The sequence below is a fragment of the Vicugna pacos genome, chromosome 9 (genome assembly GCF_048564905.1).
Source record: "Vicugna pacos chromosome 9, VicPac4, whole genome shotgun sequence".
NCBI lineage: Eukaryota > Metazoa > Chordata > Mammalia > Artiodactyla > Camelidae > Vicugna > Vicugna pacos.
The window spans coordinates 65168818-65183100 of NC_132995.1; the positions used below are offsets into that span (position 1 = coordinate 65168818).

General features: G+C 41.5%; 1 protein-coding gene across 2 annotated transcripts in view; it reads right to left on the minus strand.

Moving 5' to 3' along the window:
* The window catches only part of NTNG1 (netrin G1), a 350074-nt gene that overhangs the window by 333517 nt on the left and 2274 nt on the right, over positions 1-14283 (minus strand). For both annotated transcript variants that reach the window (XM_072968104.1, XM_031680370.2), the window contains exon 2: positions 6544-6681. The gene's annotated coding sequence lies outside the window, so the exon portion shown is untranslated. The remainder of the gene's footprint in view (positions 1-6543; positions 6682-14283) is intronic.

Consider the following 14283-nt stretch of genomic DNA (forward strand, 5'->3'; position numbering starts at 1 on the left):
TCAGCCACTGGCCAGGGTGTGACCAAGGCAAGGGAAGAGGGGCAAAGAACATATATTGAGTGCTTATATGTACCTTGTCATGTGCTAGACACTTGGGGTCATTACTTAATTTCATCCTTAAAAGAGGTCTGTGAAGGAGGCATTCTTACACCCTTTCCAGGTGAAGACACCAAGGCTTCTCTGCTCTTAATAACCTGCTCATAAATTGTGGAGTCATGAATTGAATCCACCACTGTCTGGCCTCCAAGTCCTGCCTCTTTGGCTAATAGAAGGTTGCCTTTGACCTAACTGAGCCTCTCTTTCCTCTGCAAAATGCTGTGGGATGGATGCCATCTAAGTTTCCTGATACTTTATAATCATGTAGTTCCATCCTCTTTACCCTAAATGCAGGAATATAAAACTTACTAACTTTTTTAAAGGCTTGTTAAGTCTCCCTCCAATAAATGTTCACACTATGTTTGACTCAGTACAGTTGGCATTTCTAAGTGTGGAAGACACAGAAGGAGTAAATACATATAATTGGGGGTAGGGAGTAAAGAATCAGGTACTTATCACTTTTTGTAGGCATCATTTTTCAGGAGACTGCTATTTAAAATCTAAATACTCTTATCATTTTATTTTCTAAAATTCTGATTATACAACAGAACACAAACCAAACAATTCAGAATTCATGCTGTGTTGGAAGAGGAAAGGGATTCAACAAGTACAATTGAGCCCAACAGGAGACGCAGTTATAGACATGCTACAGCCGAAGGAGCCAGGAGCACAAAAGATTATGTTGAAAAGCCCCCACGTTATTAGCTTGACTCAATTTTAGTCTTCCTGGGTTGAGCAGTCACAGCAATATCTAACACTTAGCTTCCTTCATTTGTCACACACATTTTAAGTTTGAAGATGTGAGTGTCACACTAATTAAAAAGAAAAAAAAAAAGAATTCCTTGCCTGGTTTGATAGAATGTTTTGTTTCTTTCCTCTATTGAGTAGCAAGGCCAGTTCTGGGGAGATTTTTTAGGGCTGTTCTGAAGTTCACTATAATACCCTTAGAGTGGCAAATTCAGTTTTATATTTGATGGATACATCTGCCTTAGTCATTATCGGTAAGCTTCCTTCTGGGTCACCAAGAAATGTTGCATTTGGTTGGGATTTATTGTTTCTATTCATTGCTCTTTGTGTATCTATACGAACAATAGGAGGAGGCTACTCTTTTCTATCCTTTTATCATCATCAAGCCTGCGCTTTTGTGAAACACATTAGAATTTGCATTTTGCTTTAGTTCAGAGTGTAGAAATATTGCAAGCTGCTGGGGATGGAAGGTATTTAAAAGAGAAGCCGAGCACATTTTCTCAATGATTCAATAAGCTGTAGAGGCAGATTCATGAAGAAATGGGCATTCAGGTGAAATGACAGAGGTGCAGAGGTTACAGCTTCAGCAGGCACATGCTCTGTGAAAACGTAACCCAGTGCACTTCACCACAGTCTCCTTCACAGTACAGTTGGTGATATACTCTAGCTGACTCAGTATGCGGAACTTTTCTTCCACAGATGTAAAATTCGCTGTTTTGATTGGGCCTTCCAGGTTTTACTGCCACCCGAACATCCAGTGCCTTATGCGTTGTGAACTTCAGGCAAGGAAAAATGACTCAACAGTCCCCAGGAAATGGAATCGTGGGGCCCCTTACACCACCCCTCTTCCCCAAATGTTGCTATTAATCAAATATTAATCCCACACATATGTTTGGGGTGTGTATATGTACGAGGGCATAAATACTGCAGAATAACTCTGGGGCTACGTGATTCACTGCAGCTTACTTCAGTTCTTCCTAGCCTACCTCCAAGTTTTGACCTAATTAAACACTTTTTAACACCTGGCGCTTAAAAAAGGACAGCTCTTTACAGACTGTGTGAACAAAAAGGAAAGGACAGAAAAAGGCGCCAACTGTTCTTCCCCTAACCTGCCATCCCCGCTTCCAGTAGGGGAGGCTCTCACAGCCCAGGAGTTCAGGTGTCTCCAGGTGGATTTGGAGAGCAAAACACGGGACGTCAGTGATCTCTCTGGGATCTAACGTCGGTTCTGGGCTCCCAAATCCATTTGATTTGTTTGTTTGTTTGTTTAATGGTTAAAGTCAAGAGAGGTATACTTGGTTCTCAACATATGGCCTAAACCAGACAAACACACTCCACAGCAGCCCCAGCCCTGACTAGGGCTTCGTTTTCAACTGCAAAGAGCTGCTATTTTTGGCTAACTCTGTAACAAGAATATTGCAAAGTAGCGCATTTCTGGGACTGTGTTTCCTTCTCAGTGGATGAGTGAGGGTGGAGGGCTGTTATACAAGGGTGGATCCTAGTCAGGAGGGAGCAGCTGCCAGTCACATCTCCTGTGTTCAGATAAGGGTTCTGAAACCCAATTTCACCCTTCTTCACATCCCATGTCAAAACCACCAGCAAGGGGGAACACCCACAGTATCCTGCAGAGGGAAATTCCTACCACACAGGCTGCTGCCTCTTTGCTCCTTCTCTTTAAAACCACTGTCGAATAATTGCACACCTAACTTTAAACCTATCCTGTTTTAAGTGTGACTGACACCCAGGCATATCACTTGTTCGGTGGATCACATTATTACCCGGTCACCATGGTGCTTTAAAATGCACAAAGGAATTTTTATTTAACAATCACAACAATTGACAGAAGCTGTCAGGGTCAGACAGCTTGAGTTTAACCTTGGCACCATCACTGTCTCACTGTGTGGCCTTGTTGCTTCTCTGTGCCAGTCACCTTTAATCTTCACAGCTACTGTGTGTGGTAACTACAACTTCTCTACCTCACAAATGTAGAAACAGGGTCAAAGGTGTTAGTAAATAACCTGGATTTGAATTTGATCCTCTGAAGGAAAATGTATTTCCATCTGTTTTCCACCTCTACTATAATCACAACTGGCTCAGACAACCATCTTCACCCAACCACTGCAAAACCTATCAGTCTTCTGTATTCACACGTGCCCAAACTCCTCGCCTCCCACCAACTCATCCTCTCCACAGCAGCCAGGGTGATCTCCTCATAAACATCTCTAATCATAGGTCATACTCTGCTTACCACTTTTTTGGTGGCTTTCTAATGTTCCTGGGATGAAAACAGAATCTTAACATGACCTGCAAAGAAAGATATGATCTAGCACCAGCCTGCCTAGCCAGACTGATCTCAGAGCACTTTGCCTCTTGTCCTCCTTACTGAGTCAAGAAAGGTAAGATGTGTGGGTATCTTGCTGTCTGAACCACTTTCCAAGGATAAGGCCTGGTATAGAAGTTATTAGATACATTCAGCTCTCCTTGGGCACTTATCACACTGCCTTGATCCAGACCGTCTCCAACTAAAACGTGCACATATGCCCCAACTGTTAAAAATAGGTCGCTTGGGACAAAGAATACATTTCCCCAAAGAGTCAGTGTTATAAAAATTAGTTAAGTTCCAGGATCATAAATGCCTGCTTTGCCTACGAGGGAGCTAAGCTATTCTGCTGAAAGCACTGTAGCTTCCCATTTGACAAAGTAACAATATTTAACATAGTAACAACAGCTAGGATTGTCTTAACACTTACAGCCTACCAGCTGATAACTTTTGCATTTGGCATATACAAGCTCCCTCAAAATTTATGAGGTTGTTACTGTTATAATCTTCATTGTATAGAAAAAGGAAATAAGGCACATAGCAGATTCAAACCAGGAAGACAGTCAAGCTGAGGTAAACTACAACCATAGCTTTTATTTTAAAGATCTTATTTGTATGCCTCTTAATCACGGCTCTAACATTAGTAGGATAGCCGCTTAATTTGCAGCGTAGTTTTGAGGATGTTTTGCTCTCTATTTCATACTTTGAAAAGCAAAAAAAATATATATATAATCATTTTCTAATTAATAATTCAATGCTTGCTTCTCAGCTTTTGAAAATTCTGTCATAATTTTGGCAATGAAACAGTTCCTGCTTTTAGCTGATTTACATTTTGCCTCTGTCTATTCACACCTGTGTTAAGAGACCCACCATCTTGATTCGGTCACTAGTAATTTCTGCTCGTGGCTGACTGGGTTATAAAGCAGCTCACACACGGTCTAGTATCCAGTATCCATGCAGGGTCAGTTTCCTTACAGTAACCCCATGCAGGACATCCCAGTAACCCCAGGAAGGCCTAAAAATAACAATCTTAAAGTACCTTGCAATTGTCTAGTTCCCTCTTCTACCAAATTGGGCTTGCTCCCCAGTGTGCGGGCTAAGTCTTTGTTTAGCTTTTTATTTTTTAAAGGCTTAAGCACATTCTGCATGTTTAAAAAGATCAGATCTCAAGTTATTAATATTTGAGAAACAGCAAAAAAATTAAGCTAAAATTCCAGACAGCATCACTGATTCATTTTCATCTACTGCCTTTGTTGTTTCACACTTTAGGGAATATTTGGCTGGGGTTTGTTTGATTTGGGAGAATTATTTTAAAAAGTGTTTTTATTGCCCACAATGATTTTCAATAATCGGTCAGCAAATGAAGGGATTTAAATACAAGTTTTACTGAAAGCCTAAAAATATTTTAGATTCAAAGGGATGCCCTAATACAAAACTGCAAGGTTTGGCAAAACCTTAGTTTCTTAGTTGTGAATTAATGTAAATAAGATGGATAATTAAAAATTGCTTATGTATTTGATATTCTCAACATAGACTGCAACCAGGGAACATGTCATCTATTTGTTTCATTCCATCCTCTGCCCCACTTTTCCCACAACACTGGCTCTCTACCATCCTGGTGTACTTTGCTTCAACTGAGTATTGTAAATATGCCATAATACAAAAAAAGGTGTTATGTAATTTTAAAAAGAGTTAATATACACAAACATATGATACATGTGATAAAAGGAATATTTAAGCATTTTCTTCAAATCTTCAGAATGGGCTTAATGGACTAAGACATTTCAAAATATTAAAATGCTAATCAAGCAGTATGGCCCAGGAAACAACATGGGCTCCTGTTTAAGGCTGTGTCAACAATTAAGCATTTAGTCGTGGGGAAGATGGACATTGGCAGCTGAGAGCTGCAGAGTGCTCACTACAAAGTCTATTCACCAACTGGCATAGAAGAATGTTAATATTCTAAGTAACCGAAACATCTATAGTGGTGTATACTGGCTTCTGAAAGCCCTGATCTCAGAGTGAGATCAGCTAGTAATATGCAGCCTAGGAAACCCTCCACTTTCCCGTTTTAAGATCCTATCTTTGCATTGCTGTCTGAGAGCCTCGTTCTACAACATCTGCAGCCGTGGCTTGTGAAGGAGAATATCCATTGAGCTGCTCACAACGCTGAAGGCTCTCTCACAGGTGCATCCTTACTGATCTGGTAAATGGAGCATCTCAGAACACAGGCACTGGGTGGGTTTGTGTAATATATCCACCCCTGTAGGCGCACTTCTTTGAGCCCTTGTTTCCTTCTTCTACCAATTGCCGTGGCAATTCTCACCTTTCTATTTCACTTTAACATGGGCCATTTCTTCCCCAAGCATGTTAGCATTTTTCCTAAGGGTCCTTACCAGGATGTTAAATCCTACATCCCAGGAAATGATCCCACTTCAGTACATTCTTCCTTGTTCAACTTTATATTCTGCTTCTCTTGATCCAGCACCTTGACATCTGTTTCCCAGCACATTCTCCTAGTTCCTTCGGGCACATAGTGACCAGGTCCTGTATCTCCACTGATAGTACTTTTCCTCCTTTAGCACTTAGACCCAGTACTTCCCTGGCCAGGTAATGCTTGCTTATGTGTGATTTTCACCTTAATTATTGTTCTGGGGGCCAGGGCAGATCTAGAGGGAGCATGTGTTGTCTTAAAATGTGCGCTTCTGCATCACCATCAAACAGTGTGAGTGTGCTGTCCTCTGATGGAGAAAAGTGAGCAACTTCCGCAGACACCAAGAGTTCACTGGAAACTGAGGCTTTACATTTTTCAAATGCATCTGACATTTCAAGATCCCATTCTTTTCCAGTCAAGGCCCTAACTTTGACAGAGAAGACTTGCTTAGGTTGAGAATTCAGTTCAGCTTTCTTTGGAGCTCTGCTACTTTTTTGGGGGGAGGGGGCAGGTAGCTAGGTTTACTTATTTATTGACTTTTAGAGGAACTTCTGGAGAGTGAACCCAGGACCTGGTGGATGCTAAGCATGCACTCTACCCTTGAGCTACACCCTCCCCTAGAGCTCTGATACTTTTAAAATTAAATTTGAGGCCTAGTTCTCAGCATTTTTTTGGTCATTCAGCTCCAAAAGATGAGAGTCTCTTTATATGCAGTCAAAGAGGACTTTTGGTGTTCATAGCTACCCACTAATAATGCTCAGTTTTTTACCACTGTTTCCAAAGCATCAGTTGCTCCCATCAATAACCAAATCATTCTATTGTCCTTATAATTAAAACAGTTAATATTTCTCAAACACCTGATCCTTTGCACTACTAGTGTATTTATTTCTCCCTTTATACCAACCCCATTTACCACCAGTAAGCATTTAAAAAATTTCACTCTTACCTTTTCCCAGGAGCTCCATCTACCATCAGTAATTGGGTCCTCATGGTCAGGGGACTGACAAGTGGTCAAGCTCCAACATCCCATCTTATGTCTGCAATCTCTGATCACTCCTGGTATTGACTATTGCCGGTTAGGTTCCTAAGAAGGCAAAATATGAAGTGAAGATCACCATGCAGGATAAAAATCTGTAGCAAAAGGAAAGCAAACATAACTGGGCAGAGGCAGAAGTTGGACTACAACGCAATGCAGTTTCAAGAAAGGCTTTGACTGACCCATGGGGAGTACTGAGACTGGGAGAGCCCTTGAGAGTTTTTCCACTTTGGGATAAAGGGGTAGAAAGAACGGGAGTTTGTCACTGCAATTTTCATTAACACAAGCCAGTGGCTCTCAAACTTTAGCATACATCAGAATCAGAACCCAGGAGAGCTTAACAAATCAGATTCTTGGGTCCCACTGCCAGAGTTTCTGATTAGGTCTAGGAGTGGCCCGAGAACTTGCATGTCTCCCAAGTGATGCTGATACTGCTGGTATGGAGATCATACTCTGAGGCTCGTTGGTGTAGTTCATTTCCTGGAGGGGACTGGCAGCTGGCAGCACTCCCAACAGCCTGGAGCATAATTTCTCCAGTCCTGAAAGGGGGTCTGGGAAGCATGTCACAGACCCACTACCAGCATGGACTCAGGCGTCACGGGTGCAATCCTACAGACTCTACCACTTAACTAGATTTGTGACTTTGGGATTTAACCAACTTGTTTCGGCTTTGTTTCTGAAATGGGTGTAATGACACCTAAGCAGGGGGTGCTGCTCCCCTTTCCCCTAACTCAGTGACAGGCAGCACCATTCAACCAAGTTGTTCAAATAAGCGTATTGAGAACCCTTCTGGATTTTCTCTCTTCCTCTTATCTAATCAGTATATTAAGACTTGGAAAATCTACCAGACCGATGTCTCTTGACTCATCCAATGCTTTTTAAGATCACTGTCGATGCCTTAGTTTAGGCCACAGTTACCTTTCGTCTCTGAGCTGGTCCATCTGCCACTAGTCTTCTTCCATTTCATCCTATAAAGCATCAAGAGTAATTTTCCTAAAGTAATCAGGTTCTGTCATGTTCAGTGGGTTTTAGTGGCTATGTCTTATTTTTGGGATAGAGTGTAATCATTCAAGCTTGGTTCTTCCTTCTAGAAGAACTCTGCTAACCTTTCCATTGCCACACATTGCCACTCATACCCTCATGATCTGTACTAAGTCAGCTTAATTATTTGTAGCTTCTTGCAAAATTTATTTTTCACCTTTGCATATACTATTTTCTCTCTGTGGAATACCCTTCTCTTATCTCCCATCATAGTTTCTCCCAACTCTAAAGCATCCTTCACTTCCTCTGGAAACCTTTTCTGACTCATCAAGGCTGGCTAGGTGCCCCTACTATGTGCTTTCCTGATGCCCTATGTTCTTCCTGATTTTACTGCAGTTAACTAGCTCTCTATTTTTCTGTTTCTTACTCTCCACCCTTCCACAAGGTGGAGACAGTGTTTGAAAACACTGTAATACTAAAACAAAAGGTACACAGTAGAACTCCCCATTTTCAAATTTTGGAGGGTTAACTCAGTAAGCTAGGTGCTTGCCACATAAACATTATTCAGTAAATGCTATTTAATATTTCAGTTAGAGTGGAGAGAAAAAAATTAAGGGGAGTGAGGGAAAAGAAAATGCAACATAAACCTGGCAATTTCTAAGTGGGAAGTTCATAACTGAGACAGTATCTATCATGGTTATTCTCTTAACCAAAAATGCAAATGATTTAAACAATTTAATCTCTTTAAACAAAATTTTTTATCCTAATGTCATTGGTAAAGATATTAGTAGTGTAAAAACATTTTAATGTTATAATCTGCCATAATGAAAACCATAAATAATACTGTAGGAACATAATAATCTGGCTATAATTATTGTTAATTTACTTTTCTATTATTATTTAGTTATACTTAATGATTGATTCAACTTTTAAATATTGATATAACACTTTGCAACCATTATGTTTAATAAATTCAGAAATTCTATGATATATAGATAAGCCTATTATTGCTTTTGCAAATGAAGAAGTAGTTAATGTAGGAATATCTCAAAGGAGTGAAAGAGGCAGAAGTCAAAGTCTGACTTTATAACCACAGGAATCACATAGCTCACCTACACCTACTTTCCTTGAGAAAAAAGAGAAATCTTTATCACAATCCATGGGAAATAAACAAACAGCATCATTTGGGTAAGGTATCAATAAGGGAAATCAGAAGGAAACAGCGTAACAAGGTAGATCCATTTCTGCGGGACCTCTCATTCTGGTTAGTTTCTCCATTAAGAATATTTGCTATTTACTATCATACCCTCTTAGTCACTTAGCACTGCTTTATAGCCTTTACTTCCTATCAACTGTCAAAAAATCTCTTCAGAAAATTTTAGTTCTCTTCAGGGTGTATGGGGGCTTTATAATGTGTCAAGTTGGTTAGGCTAAGCAACGTTGCTCAGAATTCTCTTTCTTATACATTTCCAGCTACAATGGGCCCAAAAAAGATTCTTTTGCAAGCTTTGGAGGATGTAGATGAGAAGGCACCATTTGTTAGTTCACACATCTCTCTGACGTGCTGAAGCACCCTGTTGGCCTGAGCCAGCAGCTATGCCGGAAACTGCTCCAGCTATCCTGGGTTTTCCTTCTGCTTCTCTGACTCCTGGGGCAAAGGTGTGTCAAGCTTTGTAATGAAGTGCTCTGGCTTCTGCAGGACACCCACACTACCAGTCACAGGCAACAAGAACCAGGCATGCAGCTTATCCTCATGACTTCTGCTCCTGCTTATGGGTTCCAGCTTCTTTTTATTCTTCTTCATCTTCCTTTCATCTTCCTTTCCTGACTCTACGTGGCTTGTGGACTTAAGGTTTCACCACCAAATGTGAAGAATAAGCCTCACAGAGATTGCTCAACTAACTCCACCTCCCACAATTGTATGAGGTCAATTCCCTGTAACAAATATCTATCTATCCATCCATTTATTTACCTATCTAATTATCTATCTATCACCTATCTATTTACATCTCCTAGTGGTTCTGTTTCTCTGATGATATCCTGACAGAATTTGGCACTGGAAATGGGGTGGCTCCAGAGAAACAAAATCTTAAAGATGAGTTCTTTATATTGGCTCTAGTTTTCCAGAATTGGTTCTCTGATGTGGTTAAGTTTAAAGACAGTGATACTGTATCCCATGATAAAGTGGGCACTGGTTATTAGGACATGCAGAGACAACACAGGCAACACAGTGACTCAATTCATGATGTTTGGATGCCTGTGATCAAGTGCCTTTAGAAGGGAAGGTTCCGAGTAGCCCTCTTACAGTAAAAATACAGAGTATAATGGGACTGGTCAATTGCTTTAAACGTGCTGGAGAACTTGAAGCAAGAAGTTATAAAGAGCTCACAGCGCTTTAAATTTTCAACTCCAGTTCCACATAGAACACTTGGAACTTGGTATGACTATCCCGAGGAAAACTCTTATCTCCTGCAAAGGTGGGATCAAGATATCTGGAAACCAAACCCAAAGCCTAATCCTATAGGTGGCTGAACTATAATGCAAACTGTATCTCCAACCATGAAGAGTCTCTTTTCTTAAAGTTATGACACTGATTGGGAAGGACTGAAATCCTGAAAATTGGGATGGAATGTATGGGCAGATTCTGATTACCCAGTCTCCTAAAATCTTCTGAGGCTTCTTTGCCAGTGGAATCAATCCTTCCATCCCTGCCTGGGTTAGTCTTCCTTTTATTAAAGAGTTTGTAATGGCCTCCCCTAATAGAGTTGCCTTGCAAGGCACTGCTATCATCCTTGGGACCTACCTTTTCTGGCCTTCAAGATCGATAGCCAGACTCAAGTCCTGAAAGGCCCCAAAGAGCATGCTACAAATCATCACCTGGGATAAGGTGCAATATCCACCAAGATAGCTGCATAATTTGTTAATTTGTTTTGATAGAAATATGAAGAGTATGTACGAATAGATCTTACATGTGTAGGATCAAGATAGAAGGAATATAAAGTTGTATCAGGCATAAAATGTTGCTCTAGGCCCCCTAAGGAGAGATTCTAGATTTACTGTTTTAAGCAGAGGAGCTAGAAATGGCCCTAACTTTTTTTGGTAGGTTGGTTGGAATATGGATCCAAAACAACCTATACCAGACAAGTTAAAAGGCCGTAACTTTCATGAAATTCCATAGAGGAAGGCATCTGAAGGCTTAAGGTGATTGGAAAGTGTTTTTTGCATCTAAGATCTGTTTGCCCACTTTTCATGAAGTTATGAGAAATAAGTTAGTGAGAGGATTCCTGGCATCCTTGAAGAGCTTTGTGATAGCTCTTCTCTGTAGGTCAGAAATCACAGTTAGAGCTACTCCCACAGAACTGGCTTCCTGAAATACACTGGGGATGATGGGATTACAGGGACTGAGAAGAACACTTAATCTCCAAAAACAAAGGGGTGGCATGATTACCATAATGGACACTGCGGCCAGTGCAGGCACCAGACTAGACGGACTCACAGGGACCTTCGGCCTTGGCCAGGTTACTTAATATTTTCAAGGGGGATGGTTGTAGGCGTAGTGAACAGAAATCTAATTTGAAATCTGACCAAAACAGAATCATAACTCCTCCATCAACTCTTAGACTAAAGTCAGTTCATACAACAAGAACCTTTTGAATGGAAGGGAGGCCCAGTTCCCTTAAGAAAAGACCCTGTTTCACTGCCAAAATTTTATACTGTTGCTCTTTTTCCTAGACTTCCCCAAAGGGATATGTGACCGTTTTTCAGTGTAACTATAAATTGTGGAGGGGAAATAATCAGACATTCTGGATATTAATGGAAATTGGCTCAGAACTAACACTAATTCCCACAGACTTAAACCACCACTGTGGCCCACCAGTTAGTGCAGGGTTGCGAAGAGGTCAGGTAATCAAGTTTGACTTAGGACCAACTCACAATGGCCCTTACGGGTCTCCAACGAACTCTCTGATTATTACCTTCGTTCTAGAATGCATAACTGAAATACACACACAGTGGTTCCCTGACCGCTGGAGTTAGAGCAATTACACTAGGGAAGGTCAAATGGAGGCCATTATAACTGCCTCTATTTATGAAAACGGTAAAACAAAGGTAACACTCCACTTCTAGAGACATTTCCAAGATTACTGCCACAACGGAGGACTTGAAACTCACAGAGATGGTGACTCCCTTTCAACCTGCCTGTTCAGCTTGTGCAGAAGACAGGTGGATTTTGGAGAATGACACTGAATCATGGTAAACTCAGTCAGGTGGTGACTCCAACTGCAGTTGCCGTTGCAGATTTTATTTCTTTTTTTCTAGAGCAAACCAACACATCCCCTAGCACCTGGTATGCAGCTATTGATACAATAAATATTCTTTTTTTCTCTATACCTAGCAGTAAAGACCAGCAAAGCAGCAGTTTTCTTGCAACTGACAAGGCCAGTAATATACCTTTGCTGTTCTACCTGAGTGGCACACCAATAGTTCAGAGCTATGTCACGATTTAGTTTGCAGGAATTTGATCACCTTTTCCTTCCACAGGACACTGAGTTGGTCCACTGCACCGAGGATATTATGTTCTGGTAAGCAGAAAGTAGCAGCTATCTAGACGAGTTGGTAAGACACTTGTGTGTGAGAGGGTGGGGAATTAAACTGATGAAAATTCAAGGGACTGTCTGTCATCTTGGTGAAATTTCTAAAGGTGCAATGGCTTGGGGAATATCAACTTATCTCTTGGAAGGTGAAGGAAATTTGCTGCCTCTGGCCACTAAGGAAGTGGTGTGTCATCCGATGAGCTGCTTTGGATTCTGGAGCGCCATGCATGTTATCTGGGCATGCTGCTCTGACCCCTTTGTTGGGTTATCCGAGAAACTGCCAGTTTTGAGTGAAGCACAGAATAAGAGAAGGTTCTGCAACAGGTCCAGACTGCCCCTGAAGCTGCTCTACTACTTAGGACATATGGCCCAGCAGATCCAATGGTACTTGCGTCAGCAGTGAAACAGGGATGCTGTTCAAAGCTTTTGGCAGAACTTAATCACAGTACATAGCCTTAGAATTTTGGAGCAATGCCATGCTCTCCTCTGGTGATATCTTCTCTTTTAAAAAACAGCTTTTGGATTACCACAGGCCTTTAGTAAAGACTGACCATTTGACTATGGACTACCAACCTACTGTCTAACCTGAAGTGCCCATCATGAATTGCATGTGGTGCCTGGTTCTGCAAACCATGAATCTGGGTGTGCACAGCTATACTCCATCATCAAATGTAAATAGTAACACACAACATCTTGTCCAGGAAGGTCCTGAAGGCACAGGTGAGTTACATGAGCTTAGATGCCTGTTGTCCCTCCTGTCACTAGAGACACAGATGCTCATCATCCCTACTCCTGCTACATTACCTTCTCTCTCTCCTCATGTATGATGATCTCATAGGGACTTCACCTGACCATCTGATTGAGGAAGAAAAACCTTGGGCTTGTTTTACTGATGGTTCTCCAAGATATTCATGCACAACCCAAAAGAAAACAGCGTCAGCACTGCAGCCCCACTCTGGGATAAAGGACTGCGGTGGAAGCAAATCCCTCCAGTAGGCAGAACTCCGAGCAGTGCTTCTGGTTGTTCATTTTTCCCGGGAAGAAGGGATGATAGGATGTATATAATATATCTATGCAGTCTTTGAACTATAGCCAGTGGTTTGACTGGATATTCTGACACTTCAAAGGAACATGATGGTTAAATTGGTCATTAAGAGGTCTGAGGAAAGGGTTCTGTGGGAGACCATTCCAAATAAGCAGAGAGTTTGAAAATTTGTGTCCCATGTGAATGCTCATTAAAGAGTGACCGTAGTAGAGAATGATTTTTGTAATCAGATATGACCCATTCTGCATGGAGACCCATGTTTCTCCAGCCACTGCCTAGTGGGCTCATGCACAAACAGCCATGGCAGCAGAAATGGAGGTTATACGCGGGCTCAGCACTGTGGACTTCCTCTCAACATGGTTGGTCTGGCCATACCCACTGCTGAGTGCCCAATTTTAGCAGAGAACGGTTTCAGAGAACAAGAGCCCTGACGACACTCTTCCCTGGGGAATCACCCAGCTATGGCAGGTTATTTGCACTGGGATACTTCCATCACGAAAAGCGCAGCACCCATCTCTTCTAAAATAGGTACTTACTCTGGATATGGATTTGTCTTCCCTAATGCCCCTGCAAAAACTATCAGCTCTGGACTTCAGACGCCTTATCCATCCTAATGGCATTCCACACAGCATCATTCGGACCAAGGAATTTATTTCACACACACAAAAACGAAGTATAGTAGTGGGTTCATGCTTATGGAATTCATGGGTCTTACTGTGTTCCCCAACCTCATGAAGCAGCTGGTTTGACTGATGTGATGGCTATGTGAAAACCTGTGTTGGGGGTGGGAACACCTTGAGAACATCAGTGAAATGTCTTCTTGAAGGTAGCATATGCTCAAACTCAGCATCTAACCATGCTGTTCTCTTATAACCAGGATTTGCAAGTCCAGGAGTCAAATGGTAGGCATGGGAGTGATTCTTTTCACTCTAAGTGACCTACTAGCAGAAAAAAATTTTTTTGTTCCCCAACTTCTTGATTTTAGGGTCTGCTGGGCACACAAAAAATGATTCCATTCACCTGGTAGTTGAA